This window comes from Panthera tigris, chromosome B4 (genome assembly GCF_018350195.1).
Source record: "Panthera tigris isolate Pti1 chromosome B4, P.tigris_Pti1_mat1.1, whole genome shotgun sequence".
Lineage (NCBI taxonomy): Eukaryota > Metazoa > Chordata > Mammalia > Carnivora > Felidae > Panthera > Panthera tigris.
In genome coordinates, this window is record NC_056666.1 from 134,156,272 (window position 1) to 134,172,361 (window position 16,090).

At 54.7% G+C, this 16,090-nt stretch overlaps 1 long non-coding RNA gene across 2 annotated transcripts; it reads right to left on the minus strand.

Moving 5' to 3' along the window:
• Positions 1 to 3,931: 3,931 nt before the first annotated feature.
• On the minus strand, positions 3,932 to 8,690 carry LOC102964514. Of its 2 annotated transcripts, XR_006219518.1 has the most exons (3): positions 8,509 to 8,690; positions 7,659 to 7,855; positions 3,932 to 4,260 (listed from the first exon to the last, which is right to left on the minus strand). It is a non-coding gene; the product is annotated as an uncharacterized LOC102964514 (long non-coding RNA). The 2 variants fall into 2 exon arrangements; XR_006219519.1 differs by lacking the exon at positions 7,659 to 7,855.
• Between the last annotated feature and the right edge of the window lie 7,400 nt (positions 8,691 to 16,090).

The window sequence follows — 16,090 nt, forward strand, 5'->3', positions numbered from 1 at the left end:
CCCCTCGTTGCCTTCCCTGACTCTCCGCTCACTGAGGGAGAAGTGCAGCCCAGAGAAGGGCCCCATGTCTTCGCATGTTCTGTTCGCATCTTCTGTTCCCCCTGCCTGCTCTTCTAGGCAGACTCCTCTCTACCCTGGGTCCCTCCAGGCTTAAGTCTCTCCCTCTCTGTGAAGTAGGAAAGGTACGTGGTCAGGAGTCCACCGACTGGAAACTGAGCCCAAGAGAGGAGAAGCAACGAGTCCAGGATCACACGGGTGCAGAGGGAGAGCCAGGATCCCAACGCGAGCTCGGACGCTCCTCTTCACGTCTCTCCAGGCAGCGCTTAAGACCTTTCCCAATCTGTCCCCCGCCAGCCAAGTTGTGCACATACATGCCCTGTACGTTCCCGCCTCGGGAAACCCCAGGCGGGAAGACCTGCCCTTCTCTCCACCCACCAGGTTCTTATTGACCTTGAAGGCCCCACCGACTACTCTTCCCTGCCCACAGCCCTGTCCTCGGCCCCCAGGGCATACTGCCCCACCGGTCCACCCCACCCCCATCCCTCTGATTCCTCTCCCCTTTCCGGTCTCCTCGTGTATGCCCTCCGGCCAGCTGGGCCCGTGTCTCCACTGAGTTCATTCCCCGACACCACCCCCCTCCACCTGCTTTGCGATTTCTTGCTCAATGTCAGTCTCTCTAGATGAGGGTTCTGGGGGTGGGACGGGGTGGGAGTGGAGGGGCCTTGTTCACATGTTTCGCCTCAGCACCCAGCGCAGAACCTGGGCACAGGTGTTCAATCTTGCTGTTCCCGCGCGGCGCCCATACGTCGATCCTTTCATTCAACAAATGCTTATTGAGAACCAGGGATACGGCAATGAGAAGACAGGCAGGGCCCTGTATGACACACACATACAAGAGGGGATAAGTGCTAGGAGGAGCGACAGAGCAGGGAAAGGATAGCAGAGTAGGAAAAGGACAGGGGAAGGTGGCAAGGGAAAGTCTCTCTGAGCAGGTGACATTTGATCAGACCTCTGGAGCAAAATAGAAAGTGATATAAACATCAGAAGAAAGAGTATACCAGGGAGAGGGACCAGCAAGTGCAAAGGTCCTGAGGTGGAAATATGCATGGGATGGTGGAGGAAATGCAAGGAGGTGAATGAGTAGGATGGGGGTGGCAGGAATCGAGGTCAGAGAGGGATCCAGCAGGGGACATAGGCAGGACTCTGCTTTGACCCTGACCGAGCCGGGAGCCATTGCAGGGTTCTGGGCTAAGGAGTACAGAATTTGACCTAAGTTCTAACAGGATCACTCTGGCTACTGCACAGAGAATGGATTCCAGGGGCCCGAGGGGGAAGCAGGAGACCCATGAGGAGGCTGCTACACTCATGCACAGTGGTAGTGGGCATGGTCAAGTTGTTGATTTTTTTTTTTAACGTTTATTTTTTAGACAGAGAGAGACGGAGCATGAATGGGGGGAGGGGCAGAGACAGAGAGGGAGACACAGAATTCGAAGCGGGCTCCAGGCTCTGAGCCGTCAGCACAGAGCCCGACACGGGGCATGAACTCCAGCACCGTGAAATCATGACCTGAGTGAAACGAAGTCAGATGCTTAACTGACAGAGCCACCCAGGTGCCCCAAGTTGTATATTTTGAAAATAGAACCAGTGGTATTTGCTGATGGATTGAATGAGGGATGAGCAGGGAGAGAGAATGAGAGAAAGGGAGGGGAGGAGTTAAAAATGCTCACAAGGTGGGGCGCCTTGGGTGGCTCAGTCGATTAAGCGTCCGACTCTTGATTTCGGCTCAGGTCATGATCTCACTCAGTTCATGAGTTCAAGCCCTGCATCCGGCTCTGCGCTGACAGTGCGGAACCTGCTTCGGATCTTCTCTCTACCCCTCCCCTGCTCACTCTCTCTCTCTCTCTCTCAAAATAAATAAAAAAAACGAAACTTAAAAAAAAAAACAAAAAACATTTGCAAGGTTCGGGGCCTGAGCAAGTCACAGAAAATGGAGGTGCCATTACCTGAGATGGGCAAGATTTGGTAGTGGGGCCGGTTTGGGGCTGACCTCCTGATGTAGAAAGCTCAGTGGCCGTGCACTTGGAGCGCAGAAGGCACTGGCTGCGTGGGTCTGTAGTTTGGGAGAGGAGTCCAAGCTGGGTGTGGGCACCTGTTGTATGGGTCCCCATGTCTTGCACATAGTAGGTCCTTAGTAAATGGCGGCTCACCTGGCCTTCAGGGCCTTGTGGGGGACACAAAACTGGCCACAGCCCCACTCCTGGCCTCTAGGAGAGGTAGACACGGGCCCCGGGGCCAACCACAGAGCCACACCGGGTGAGGGGCCCACGCACACCTGCCCGCATTCCTTGGATGACATCGCTGGAGGGTAATCTAGGAAGGCCTCTCAGTGGGGTAGTGGGAGACTCTTGGCAGAGATAGGGCAGGTGCTCCAGCTTTAGCAGGGAGGGGGGAACAAGTAGAGGGAGCCTCAACAGAGCCAGTGGAGCAGGGGTGAAGTGGACGGGCCCTTGGGCAAGACCCTTGCCGTCTTTGTTTTGGCCTCTAAAATAGGAATGATAACTGTCCCCCCTGCATAGATTGCTATGAAGATCGAATGAGTTAATCTAGGTAAAGTGCCCCAAATAAAATGATGGCAGGTGCTCAAAAATGTGACCTAAACCCATTAGTATTGCGTCCAAAGAAGGCAGCATCCTCCAGCCCTGGAGGACCGCCAAACAAGGGGAGAGAAGAATGTATAAGGGCCAAGCGTCAGGTACCCGCGGATCGGATCAAGAGGAGAGCTTTATTCCCTTCAGGCAATGGGTGCCCGTGGAAAGTTCTGTGCAGAGCAATGAGGAATATTCCATTCAGTCCTCGCTTATCCTCCACCTGTGATCGGCTGGACACATCCCCTCCCGTGCCGTGCCCGACGGTCCCGCCTGGCAACCCGCCTGCTGGGCTCAGGGGCACATCTCACAATAACAGCTTATGCTGGGCAATCGCTTACAACGCAGTCCTCACAGCGGCCCCAGGTGTGAGGCTGGTCCTATTACTATGATGCAGACAGAAGCTGCCAGAGCCAGGGTATAAAGTCCAGAATCTACACTGGCTTCCCTTGCCTCCGAGACTGACCCCAGAACCCTACAAAGTGGCCGGGCATCAGAGGGGTGTCTGATTCTCCCATCGGGTGGGGTGGGGTCCTTGGGTCAGTTCAAAGGGGCAGAGACAACAAGGTGATGTGATTTGTCCAGGGCCCCACAGCCTGTCCACGTTGGAGCTGGGACTCCACTCCAGATCTGTTAGACTCCAAATCCCCGCGCTGGAGGTTTGGTGGGCACGGCACATGGAACCCTGAGCTTCCTTTAATCTGGGCCTGCATCGGGGGTGAGTTCCCTCAGTCTGGAGCTCTTTCTAAGGTCTGAGATCCTTTTTGGAGGGACAGAGAAAGACAGTAGATTCCCCTACTCCCGGGTTGCCTGGACTGGTGTCACAGGCCCCTTTACTGTCTGTCCTTTCAGAGAGGTTTTCATCCCCCAAACCACCCTGTCGCACCGGTCCTGGCCCTGCCCTGCCCTGCCCTGCCCTGCCTGCCCTGCCCTGCCCTGCCCTGCCCTGCCCTGCCCTGCCTGCCCTGCCCTGCCCTGCCCTGCGAAGGGGAGACTGAAAAGCAGGCTGAACTGCATCCCCTTCACACTTTCCCGGCCAGAAAAACCAGCAGAGGGAAATACAATGTTTGCAGACCAGGTCAGGTCCACGGTCACTCTATAAAAATGGAATCCTGAAAAAAACATAAACCAGCAATTTACCTGATGAATTTTATTGGCCTCAAAACAAACAAACAAACAAACAAACACCCCCCAAACGACCCCATCTGAATAACGAAGGGAGATAAACCATTCCCAGTTCCTCTTTTATTAGTGAAGAAGGACACACAAAAACTCAGCCAAAAGGGAATGTTCACAGGCAGCTTCAGGTCTGATTTATTAGCCGCTTTCATTTCATACACGCCAGCGTCTTTATTAAAATCGGATGATGTCCAAAAGGTCTGTTTGCTTAAAAAAAAAAAAAAAATTGTATCGAATACGGGACAGGGCTTAGTTTTATTTTTTGTTTCTTAAACAAAGCTCACATTCTCCTGACTTCACGCCTGTTACCGCAGCCAGAGGGAAACTGATTTCAGAATCCATCTGATATGTCGGATTTCTTTGTGGCATCCACTTCATCGCTCAGCAGCCAGCCATGATGTCATAAGCCCATCAGATTTCCGGTAGGGGGGAGACGCTGGGGAATTGGAAAGAATGGATGTTTCTTACCCATCAGGGAAGGGGGGTGGGGTGCGGGGAAGGGGCTGGGTGTGTTTGGGAGGTGAGGGACAGGAGGCAGGCTCCGTGTTTGTGATATTAAATGTCAGGCAGAAACCTGAAAAATCCAGCCACCCAGATGTTTTCTAAATATCCAGATGTCTGGCACTGAGCAGAGCACGCTCCCCCCCCCTCCCCCCCACCCCCCCCACCCCCCCGCTCCTGTCCCCAGAGGCACTCGACATTTCAGCATTGACCTCAAGTCTGCTGCTAGGAGCTGTACATCCTCAAGGCTGCCCACCCTCGGGTTTGGAATTTTCTTCTAAATCTTTACACATGGATGACAGGAGTAACTAGGTCCAGATTTTTAAAAGCTGTTGAAGCAGTGATTTGAAAAGTTCAGTCCCTGGAATTAGCTTCCACAGAACACACTCTATACGCCAAAAAGGAGGAAAGAAATCCCCTCGCCAACACTCACACAAACATATGTGACTCTTAAGCCATAGGACTTAAAAAGCCCAAACAAAAACCAGTGAGTCTGAGAATCAAGGACTCGAGACTGACACTGAGAAGCGATGTGCCCTCCCCCAGGAGCACGCTTCCCCCAAATCAGAAAACCACCAAACAGCTTTGTTCTTCCTGACAAAGCCCCTCGCTTCCAAGGAACAGACAGTGCCAACAAAAGCACAGGGTAGAACTAATTTACGCTGAGACTCGGGGCTTCAAGGAGTCATAAAGTACACACATGGAACCGGCTTTGCCTGGGAAGCCGCCTCCCTACAACTGGTAGTGGGGACCCCCTGGCCTAGGGGAGTCCCGAAGGCCGCAGAGCGCCCCTCCAGGCTTCCAGGCACACACGCCCACGGAGGCCACCACGGAGGCCTGTGACATCACGGCTAATTGCTCCTGAAAATGAGCCAAGAACTGCAGGCCCCCGGGGCCCAAACCCTGTGGGGCTTCGCGGGGAGCCAGGAGGAGAGGCAGCTGGGGAGGGGAGCAATCTCCAATTAGAAGTGCATGCTTGGATAATGTAAAAGGGGGGTGGCCAAGGGGAGGGTGTCTAGCAGAGGGCCGGAGGAGGTGAGCAGGGGGCTCAGGGATGGAGGTGGGGAGGCTCTACGGCCTCATCTTCCAGAACAACCCCTGTGCTTTTCCGATGGGGAAATTGAGGGCCAGGAGTGGCTGAGTGGCCCATCCAAGGTCACCGGGCTAATTAGCGGCACAGCCTGTACTGGGGAACAGAAAACAGGCCTGGCATTGCACAGCTCTTCCCTGAACGTTATCTAATTTAATCCTCACAACACCCTGTGAGGGAAGGATTATCATTAACCTCAGTTACCAGAGGAGCCAATGGAGGCGCAGAGAGGTTAAGTAATTTGTCCAAGGTCACACAGCTTGTCATTAGCAGAACTTGGCCTGAACCTCTGCGTTTCACCAACTCCAAATCCAGTGGCCCTTCTGCTGGGTGGGGTGCGGGGAGGGGGGGGGGCAGTGAAGGTTTAACCGGGAGCAGTGAATCTGATTTAAATACATATTTAAAATGCTGGTGATCCCCGCAGAACACAAGGACGTAAATCATTGCAAATTAATTTTTTAAAGCAATTCCAGTCAGGAGGGCTGGCTGGCTGGCTGGCTGGGGAGGCCGCTTTTATTCTGTCCCTGCCAGAGCCTAAATAAAGCATGTAGACACTCTCCCTAGCCGTGCATGGAGGCAGTTCAATCCCCTGAAGTGGAGAGGGGGGGAAGCTAAAAGCTTTGTTGGGCATCTGTGAGAGCATAATCTGCCACAGGAAAGGTGCCAGGCGCACAGGTCTGAGAGAGCCAGGGGAGGGAGAAATTCACTGCATGTAGAAACTACGAAAAATAAAGAGTCAGTCCCTCTAAGCCCGAGTCCTATTTTCCAGGCAGGAGTTTAAATGAACTGCAGGTAACCTGGACGGCTAATTGTGGCCCAGAGGCCGGACCCTGGGTCAGACAGGTGCTGCCCCGGGTCCTGTCCACTCCAGATTGGGGGAGGGGCAGGGGACGGCGGGCAGTTGCTGTGGCCCTGTCCCGTGGCCATCCCGGGGACCCTGCTGGCCACCACCTTCTCCAGAGTAGCATTTAAAGGAAACCAAGCCTCTGAGAGCTGGGACAGAAGAATGACTAGGTTGGTCCTGCCTGGTCTGAACAGGACAGGCACCTGTCCTCAGGCCTCCCCTTCTGCAGGTTCCTTCCCTTCCAGTGGAACAGCCTCGGAGCTTCCGTGGGCCAACTGTACCAGGCCTCTCCCTGCTCTCTTCCTTACCAGACCTGCTGGTTTCTTTTACTTTGTTTCTGTGAACTGCAAATGGGGTGTGGAGCCCAGGACTCAGTCCAGGGAAGGGGAAAGAAAAGTTTCTGCCATCTGGATACCTGACCTGGCTGAGATTTTTTTTTTTCTTGTGCTTTTCTGGGGAAATTCTACCCATCCTTTATTCATTCTGTCTACCATCTGCCCCCAAAGAGGTTCAGGTCCTGCCTTCGTGACACTTACATTTGATGGAGGGAAACAAACATTAACCCAATAATGACATAAAAATGTCCGTGGAGGGAGTGGTCCCCAGGTTATGACAGCCTGTCAACAGGGGAAGGGTCAGCTCAGTGAGGTCAGGGAAGGCTTCCAGGAGGAGGTGACTGGGACCCAAAGTTTGAGGAGGCATTAATCCCTCTGATTCACTGTCACCTCTCCAGTGAACCGTTCCTTCATGCCCACCCAAGGTTGCCTCCCATTCCTATGCCTCATTCCCTTCTGGACTATCGTTCATCATCTGTGTCCCTGCGCTGGTCTAGAAGTCCCAGACTGGGTCTGCCTTGCTCACCACTGAGTTGCCTATGCCTGGGATGTTTGATGATTACTTGTTGATCAATCAATAGACAAACAAACAACACGTGCAAAGGACCCGGAGTGGAGGGATCACAGAGACTGGGAGGGTGTAGGAGTAAGAAGTGGGGGGGGGGGGCAAAAGTCCCAGGGAGTGGTGGGAGAGGGGACTGAGCCACCCCAAGAGCCTCCCTGGGTGTACAGGTATCTCTTCCCTCCTCTGGGCTCCCTTCTGCCTTGCCTTTGTGGCAGAAACTGGGTTGGGGTGTCCTCCTTCCCCTACAGGGGAGTGTCACATAGGTACTCTGCCCCACTTGATCCGCCCCGGGCAAAGCACCCCTGGGGACCAGGTAGGTGGGGGAATGGCATCACCTGCCCAGTACCCTTCCTTCCCATCCTTGCCTTCCCTCCTCCGTTCTTCCCTCCACTGGTGCTGAGGGGCCACCCAGAGCCACAGAGAGGCAGTGGGAGGCAGATGCGGCAGTCCCAGTCCTCCTACACCCCACCCCCAAGTCCCAACTGCCCCCCTCCACTACCACGCCTTTCTCCTCGCCGCCGAGGCAGAAGTGGAAGGAGGGAAGGAGCTGGGCTCCGGGCTTGGACCAGACCGGGTTTGAGTCCCCTCAGCGTGTGTCGTGTCGGTAAGCTGGCCTCTGCCCCTCAGATTCCTCCCGGGTGAAATGGAGAGACCCCAGGCTCCGGCGGGCACAGCGCGGGGGCTTCGAGAACCTGTCTGAAAGGCTCCAAGTCAATCTCCTCTCGTTTCCCTCCAGCGCTCAGTTCAGTTAGTCCCCGCCCCCCACCGCCCCCTCCCCCCGCCCCCCGCCGCGGCGGCTGAGGCTGGGGAGTGGGGGTCCCCCGCGGGGCCGGCGGCGGGGAGCAGCAGAGACCCGCCGGCAGCGCGCCCCAGCCCCAGCGCCCAGCCTCTGGCGCACGCCCAGCGCACTCCAGCAAACTTTCCGCGGAGGCCCCCCGCGCGCGTCTACACCTGCACGCGGCCCGGCGGCGCCTCCTGCCCCCGGGGGGCTGGAGGCTGCCCGGGGCACATTCCGCGTCTCCACGGTCTCACCGCCGCGACTTGCGCTGACTGCCCACCTCAGCCGTGACTACGGCGGGATTTCGGAGGCGCCCCAGCCGCACCGCCTGCGCCGGTCTACACCGCCACGGCAGCCCCCGGGTCACCGAGGACTCCTCGGCTCAGGGGCCGCGTCCACGCCGCCTCGGAGATGCCTCAGCGCCCGGGCCGCGTCTACACCGCTCAAGGCCCACGAGGCTCAGAGCGCGCCCTCGGGCGCAGACCCCGCGGCAGCCGCTCAGTGAGCGCGGTGGTGCCGCGATTCCTCCCGGTGTCCCCAAGTCCCGCGAAGCCGGCCGGAGGCTTCTTACCTTGCCCGCGCGCTCACGCTCCTGTCCTGGCCGTGCGGTCCCTTCCATACATTTTGCAATATTGTCGACAGCGAAAGAAAATATTGTAAATCCTCCCCCGGTCACGTGGCTGTCCCCCAATCTCCCCGCTTTCGTCTCTTTTCGGCCTTTGGGACAATACTCGGCCCCAGCGGCCGGCCGCTGGCCAGGGGGCTCCAGGCAGGCGCGGCTGGCCGCGGCGGGGCGGGGCCTGGGCGGGGCCTGGGCGGGGAGGGGAGGGGCCGGGGCGGGGCGGGGCGGGGCGTGCGGGCTCCAGCCGCCCTCCCGCGGGAAGCCCGGGCCCTGTTCCAAGCGCTCCTGTTCCAGCTCTGATTGGTCGGCCGGCCGGCGGTGCTGAGGCCTGATTGGCAGAGATGAAGAAGGGGCTCAGGCAGTGGGTGGGGGTTGCGGGTTTCATTCTTTGCCTTTTCTTTCCTGCGGCCGCCGCTGCTCTTTTGAGCCCTCCTGAGATCCGCAGCCTTTTCATCGCTGCTTCCGTGCACCCCATCTAACACTTAACCACCCGAGTATAGCTGCATTTCTTTGCCCTTTTCTACCAAATAGGTAGCACCTTGAGGTCGGGACACTGGGTTTGTGGTGCTCACCACTGTGTCCCCAGGATACAGGATGTGCTCAAACGCATGTGTTGATTGAATTAACGGAAAAGGTGCGTACAGGTTTTTAGAGCTGTCTGTAAGGTTGGTAACATCTTTAGAAGATAGTATTCTTCTTCTTCAAGAATGGGGAGACTGACGTGCAGAGAAATGCTGTTACCTGGGAGTGATGGCTGAGCTGATACTAGGACACGCTTACATCACTGGACCTCAGATCTCTACACAGCGATGCTCTGTGGAGTGTCAGGGCCTCAGTTCTCCATCTGTCCAAGGATTGGAGTGATTAAACGGTGGTTTGGAAGATTATTTCAGTGCACGTGCTGTACGTAGCACTGTGGTTGGCAGCATGAATGAGATATCCCTAGCCTCCATGTTAAATTCTGGGTCCTCTCCCTTGCTGGGACCCCCTCCTCCCCAAATCACAGGGAAAGTTAAAAGCATTGTGTTCCAACCAGGCTACTATGCCCAGCACTGAGGGTCTGGGAGCATGTGGGAGGATTTTTCTGGGGGGAGCCACAGGGAAACTGACTTGAGCAGATGTGCTATTCTGGGGGTAAAGCGAGTCCTTGTAAACCCCACCCTGTCCCAGGCTGGTCCTTTTTTTTTTTTTTTTTTTTTAATTTTTTTAACCTTTATTTGTTATTGAAAGACAGAGAGAGTCAGAGTGTGAGCAGGGGAGGGGGCAGAGGGAGAGGGAGACACAGAATCTGAAGCAGGCTCCAGGCTCTGAGATGTCAGCACAGAGCCCCGCGCGGGGCTTGAACTCACAAACCGCGGGATCATGACCTGAGCCAAAGTCAGAGGCTTAACTGAGCCACCCAGGTGCCCCTAGGCTGGTCCTTTTGATTGAAGGGTGGTATCTGAGATGGGATTGGGGAAAAGGCTTCCTCTGACAAAAGCGGGTGTAGGAGCTGTTCCTGGAGTTGGGTGACAGCATTAATTGGCCAGAGAAATGCTACCTAAGATCCTGGATGTTCAGATTCAGGCAGAGGAGCTGGCTTGGTGACACAGGGAGTTTCCTTGTGTCTCTGTCTTCACATGGCCATCTTATTAGGGCACCAGTCATTTGTTGTAGGTCCTACCCTAATCCAGTATGATCTCATCTTAACTTCATTACATCTGCAAAGACCCTATTTCCAAATCAGGTTACATTCACAGGTTAGGATTTCAACATATGTTTTGGGGGGACACAATTCAGCCTGCAACAAGGCTCAGTGAAGAAAGAACATTCTGGCCAGAGGGGAACGGCAACAGCAGATTACCCTCCTAGTGCCCACTGCTTTCTGGGGTCCTATCTCCAGCCTCTCTCAGTTCCTGATACCTGGCAACTGCTTTAATGGAGCCAGGAGCAAGCTGATCTTCTGGATATCAAGTCTTTTCAGCCTCTTCTTCAAGCAGACTCTCCGCAGCCTGCCTGTCCCTCCTCTTTCTGCCTGCCTGGTCCCCACCCCCACCCACATCCCACATGCGAGATGGACAAGGACAATAAAAGCTGTTTCACAAGCAGGTGGTGATTAATCGCCAAGTTAATTAAAGAGGCAGTAATTGCGCTCAGATTTCAGAGGAAGGAGCAATGTCTTGGGCAGGGATGGGTGGTCAGCCTCGGTCTCCCTGAAAAGGTGGGGCTGGAAGACAGAAAGGATTTGAAAAGACGGAAGAAAAAGCAAGTCACATTTTTACAAAGTGGGTCCTCCAACCATAGATGTAATGTTTTATTTGACAGAGCCGGGTGGCAGGCTTAGACATTTAAGCTTGTCCCCGTGCTTTCCCATGTCTTTGAAATATTTCATTAGCAATAACAACAACAACATATCGCAGGGGGAGGTTAAGTTTGGGATGTATAAACAGCCTCGGATACCAGTGTGGCCACTTCACCCAATGGAGAGGGCCTTAAGATTATGTGTAAATCAAATCCCGTTTGCCCACCGAACATCTTAACGTCGACAATGCTCGATCTTCATTTCTGATTGATTTTCCCCGGCAGAGGCGCAGAATTCTTGGCTTTAAGTGTCAGGCTCTCTCTGTCAAGTAGTTAATGACCTATAAAGCACTTAAAATGTACTGGAGGAGATGCTATTTGGAGGCACCCCGTGGTGTACCCTCTTCTATTGTCGGTAATCACCCCTCATTTATTTGCTCTTATTGGCTTAGGATTTGCTATCAGTTTGCCTAAAGTGAAGCCCACGGGGAAAGGTCCAATTCCATATGGGCCCGGATGGGTGCTGGGGTTGGTGCCCTGAGGCAGCAGCGACAGATGAGGGAAAGGGCCTTTTCTTTTTTTTTTTTTTAATTTTTTTTTTCAACGTTTTTTATTTATTTTTGGGACAGAGAGAGACAGAGCATGAACGGGGGAGGGGCAGAGAGAGAGGGAGACACAGAATCGGAAACAGGCTCCAGGCTCCGAGCCATCAGTCCAGAGCCTGACGCGGGGCTCGAACTCACGGACCGCGAGATCGTGACCTGACTGAAGTCGGACGCTTAACCGACTGCGCCACCCAGGCGCCCCGGGAAAGGGCCTTTTCTTAAGAGTCCTTGACCGTGGGTGCGCTTGTCACCTCCTGGCACATCTTCCCTAACTGCCTCATTCCTCCCACAGCTCCAGCCGCCAGAGCCTTCCCGGTTTCTCCTCACCATGGGTCTGCTGCCTCAACCTGTCTCCTGAGTCCTGATCCATTCTTGGCTGCCTTCAGGACGCCTCCTCTTGGTTGCCACCGGGATTTCTCCCCAAGTTGGTGCTCCACTCTGGTACTTTTGGTTGTGTTTACTGAACCAGCCTCTGTCCACTGGATGGGGCATGGACATCTGAGACCAGCAGATCACCAGGTCTTGTCGGCCTCTCCCTTCCAAAGTGGCTCTGGAGTCTGGTCCCCTGCCCTAGCCCACACCTCCTCGGCCTCAGTCCCAGTTCCAAACTTTTGCCGATCTCAGCAGCCTCCAAATGAAACAGGCCGGCCTCCCCAGAGCCATTCGCTCAAGTTGCCTCCTAAAGAACAGTGTAGGGGGTTTTGCTCTCCTGCTCCCCGACTTCTGGGTGCCCCTCAGGCCTCAGTCTGGCACCCAAGGCCCTTCACAACCTGGGACTGGTGTCATCTCCCCAGCCTCCCTCAAACACCTCACACGTCCTTCCACCTTCAGGCCTTAGCTCATGATATTCTCTGTGTGGAATGCCTTTTAAAGTCCCCTCTTTCAGGAAGCCTTCCTTGGTTAGCTCAAGCTTGGTTTACTCTCCTTGAGGCTCCCACAGCCTTCCCACAATGTGTTTTCCTTGGGTTTCTGTGTCTTCCTGTCTTTCAGGAACACTTTATTGACTGTCACTCATTCAGGGGCATTTCTTGAGTGTCCGCTGAGAGGAGAGTCATTAGTAGCACCAGTAAGAATCAGCCAGGTCCAAGTTCAAACCTGGCTTTGCCTCTTGCCTGCTGAATGACCTTGGGCACCTGCTGCCCCTCTCTGAGTCTCACTTTTCTCCTCTGCCATGCCCCAGAGCTGCCTACCCTTGGGCAACTGAAGGATGATGCCAGCCTGGCAATGTCAATGCCAGGAGTGAGGGAAGAGGTCAAGGTTGGGGTTAGCACAGCAGCTGTAGCAGCGGCGACCTCCAGGGTCAGAGCTGTGAGACGCAACCACGAGGAGCACAGGGTAAGCCACCTGACCAGGGGGCCTGGAAGGCTGAATAGACCTTTCCAGTAGGGAAAGTGTACTAATTTTCTTTTTTTTTTTTTATTAAAATTTTTTAATTAAATTTTTATTTAAAAAAATTTTTTAATGTTTATTCATTTTTGAAAGACAGAGAGAGACAGAGCACAAGCAGGGGTGGGGCAGAGAGAAAGAGGGACACAGAATCCGAAGCAGGCTCCAGGGTCTGAGCTGTCAACACAGAGCCCAACGCGGGGCTCAAACTCACAGACTGTGAGATCATGACCTGAGCCAAAGTTGGACGCTCAACCGACTGAGCCACCCAGGCACCCCTTAATGTTTATTAAAATTTTTTTTAATGTTTATTTATTTTTAACAGACAGAGAGAGAGACAGAGTGTGAGTGGGGGAGGGGCAGAGAGAGAGAGAGGGAGACACAGAATCCGAAGCAAGTTCCAGACTCTGAGCTGTCAGCAGAGACCCCGATGCGGGGCTCGAACCCACGAACCGCGAGATCACGACCTGAGCCCAAGTGGGCCACTTAACCGACTGAGCCACCGGGGTGCCCCAAAAAGTGTATTAATTTTCTAGGGCTGCTGTAACAAATTGCCACAAACTCAGGTGTCTTAAAACAGTGCATGTTGATTCTCTGGCAGCCCCGGAAGCCAGAAATTCAAAATCAGTTTTACCAGGTTGGTACCAAGGGGTTGGCAGGGCCACGTTCCCTCCAGATCTTTGAGGAGAATCTGCCTCGTCACCCTTTCCAGCTTCTAGAGCTGCATTCCTTGGCTCCTGGGCCCTTCTTCCATCCTCCCCCAAAGTGGGCAATGTAGCAACTTTACGTCTCTCTGCTCCCATCCTCGTATTGCTCTCTGCCTTCTGTCTGTCGTCTCCCCGCGCCCTCGTATAAGAACGCTTGCGATTGTAATAACCAGGATAATTTCCCCATTTTAAAACCCTTAATCACACCCGCAGAGTCTTTGCCGTATAGAGTACCATTCGCGGGGTCCAGGGATTAGGGTGTGGACGTCTCCGCGAGGCCCGCTATTCAGGCGACGGCAGAAGGCAACGGAGCAAAGAGGTTCAGATCGTGGGCTCTGAGGTGACTTCCGGGCCCTGAATCTCAGCTTCACCATTTGCCAGCTGTGAGCACTTGGGCAAGTTGCTATATCTCTCAGATACTCAGTTTCTTCATCTATAAAATGGGAACAGTGTCTAGCTCCAGATAGGAACACAGTAGGCATGCAAGTACATGGTAGGCAGAGGGGACTACACCTGCCAGAGCCTGGAAGGACCCTTGCGTAGGAGGGAGGGAGGGAGGGCAGGACAGGCTGGGGTGGAGGGGTGGATGGCGGACTTGGGTCGGGTCCCAGGGAAGAAGTGTGTGTGTGTGTGTGTGTGTGTGTGTGTGCCCGGTCCTCTGTCCTGGGGGTCGTGGACAGGGGATACAGAAAGTGTTTAAACAAGGCAGTTTTTGTTTACTTTTGTTATGTCTCATTCAGATATAATTCACATACCATAAAATTCACCATTTTGAAGTGTACGGTTCGGTGGCTTCTAGCATATTCACAAGGTTGTTGCACCCATTACCATTATCGAATTCTAGAACATTTTCATCACCCCATAAAGAAGGCCCGTACCCATTAGCAGTTTTTTGGGGCATCTTAAAGCTCTCTGCGATCTCCCACTCCAGGCTTGAACCCAGGGAGAAGACAGCGTGCCCTCTAGCACTGAGCCGTGGGGTTGGGGCACCAGCCACAGGGCCAGGCCGACCTGGGATCAGCTCTCTCCTCCGCCTCTCCCGGCTTCCTCACAGCATCCCGGGAGGCAGGGTAACCCACTGCACAAGGCTGAGGAAGCCCAGGTGCGGGAGCTCAGGGCTCACTTTCCATCACCACAGTTATCATTTTTATTTCTGGGCCTGGTCACCTGGTCCCAGAGTCTCTCTCCCCGCTAGGCCTCACCCACACAGACTTTTCCTAATAGGTCAAAGGGGCCGGCAGCTCTTCTTCACCCCCAATACACAGCACCTCAGGGCTCCTGCCCACAGGAGGTAGTAGGCTGTGAGGCTGCCGGAGGCAGGTGGGGAGCATTTGAGGTTGGGTCCAGAGAGGCCGGAGTACGGGGCCTTTTTTTTTTTTTTTTTTTTTAATGTTTATTTATCTTTGAGAGAGAGCGAGAAAGACAGCAGAGTGTGAACAGGGGAGGGCAGAGAGAGAGGGACACACAGAATCTGAAGCAGGCTCCAGGCTCTGGCTGTCAGCACAGACCCCAACGTGGGGCTTAAGCTCACGAACCACGAGATCATGACCTGAGCTGAAGTCGGGCACCTAACCGACTGAGCCACCAGGCGCCCCAGTACGGGGCCTTTTTAAGGCCTGAGCATCCCTGACTCTCCCTTACCCATCCAGCCATTGTCGGGGGGCGGGGGGGGCTCTGACCTGGCCGGAACATGAGGACACAGCAGGGGCGTCTTCTGTGCTCCCACCCCGCACGCTGCCATGGGATCAGTGGCTGTGTGGAGGGGCCTAGGCCCTGCATGGTCAGGACTGTCCGGCCTAGCCTAGAGGCAGCTGAGGCAGGAGGGAAGGCCATCTGGTGAGGCGAGGGACAGTGGTCAGAACATTGCTGAGCCGGCTGAAGCATTCCCTGGCAGCGACAGGGGCTTCTGGGATCAATTAACAGAACCACCCTAACAGGGCTCTCGGCCCCTGACGCATGTTCCACGAAGGTTCAGGGCCGGCCGGGGGGTCGGGGAGATGGATGTGGGTGAACAGCTTCAACTCAAAGGGGTCAGAGCAGGTGAGAAACGAATAAACTTTTCGGTGGGGGAGGGGTTTTGAAGGAGGTTTCCCAGAGAAGGTACGATTTGAGCGGGAATTCCTCGAGCAAAGAACGGGGTGAAGGGCCTTGGGGCCGAGAAAGTGGGAGAAGCACGGGCTCGGAGGTGGGGGAGCTTGGCATCTTGGGGAACAGCAGCTGCAGATGGCAGCACGGCTGGGGCTTGGGGTGCCCGGGCCGGTGGGAGCTGGTCAGAAATGAGGCTGACGTGGGGGGGGCGCCTGGGTGGCTCAGTCGGTTGAGCGTCCGGCTTCAGCTCAAGTCACGATCTCGCGGTCCGTGAGTTCGAGCCCCGCGTCGGGCTCTGGGCCGATGGCTCAGAGCCTGGAGCCTGCTTCCGATTCTGTGTCTCCCTCTCTCTCTGCCCCTCCCCCGTTCATGCTCTGTCTCTCTCTGTCCCAAAAATAAATAAACGTAAAAAAAAAAAATTAAAAAAAAAAAAATTAAAAAAAAAAAAAAAAAAAGAAACGAGGC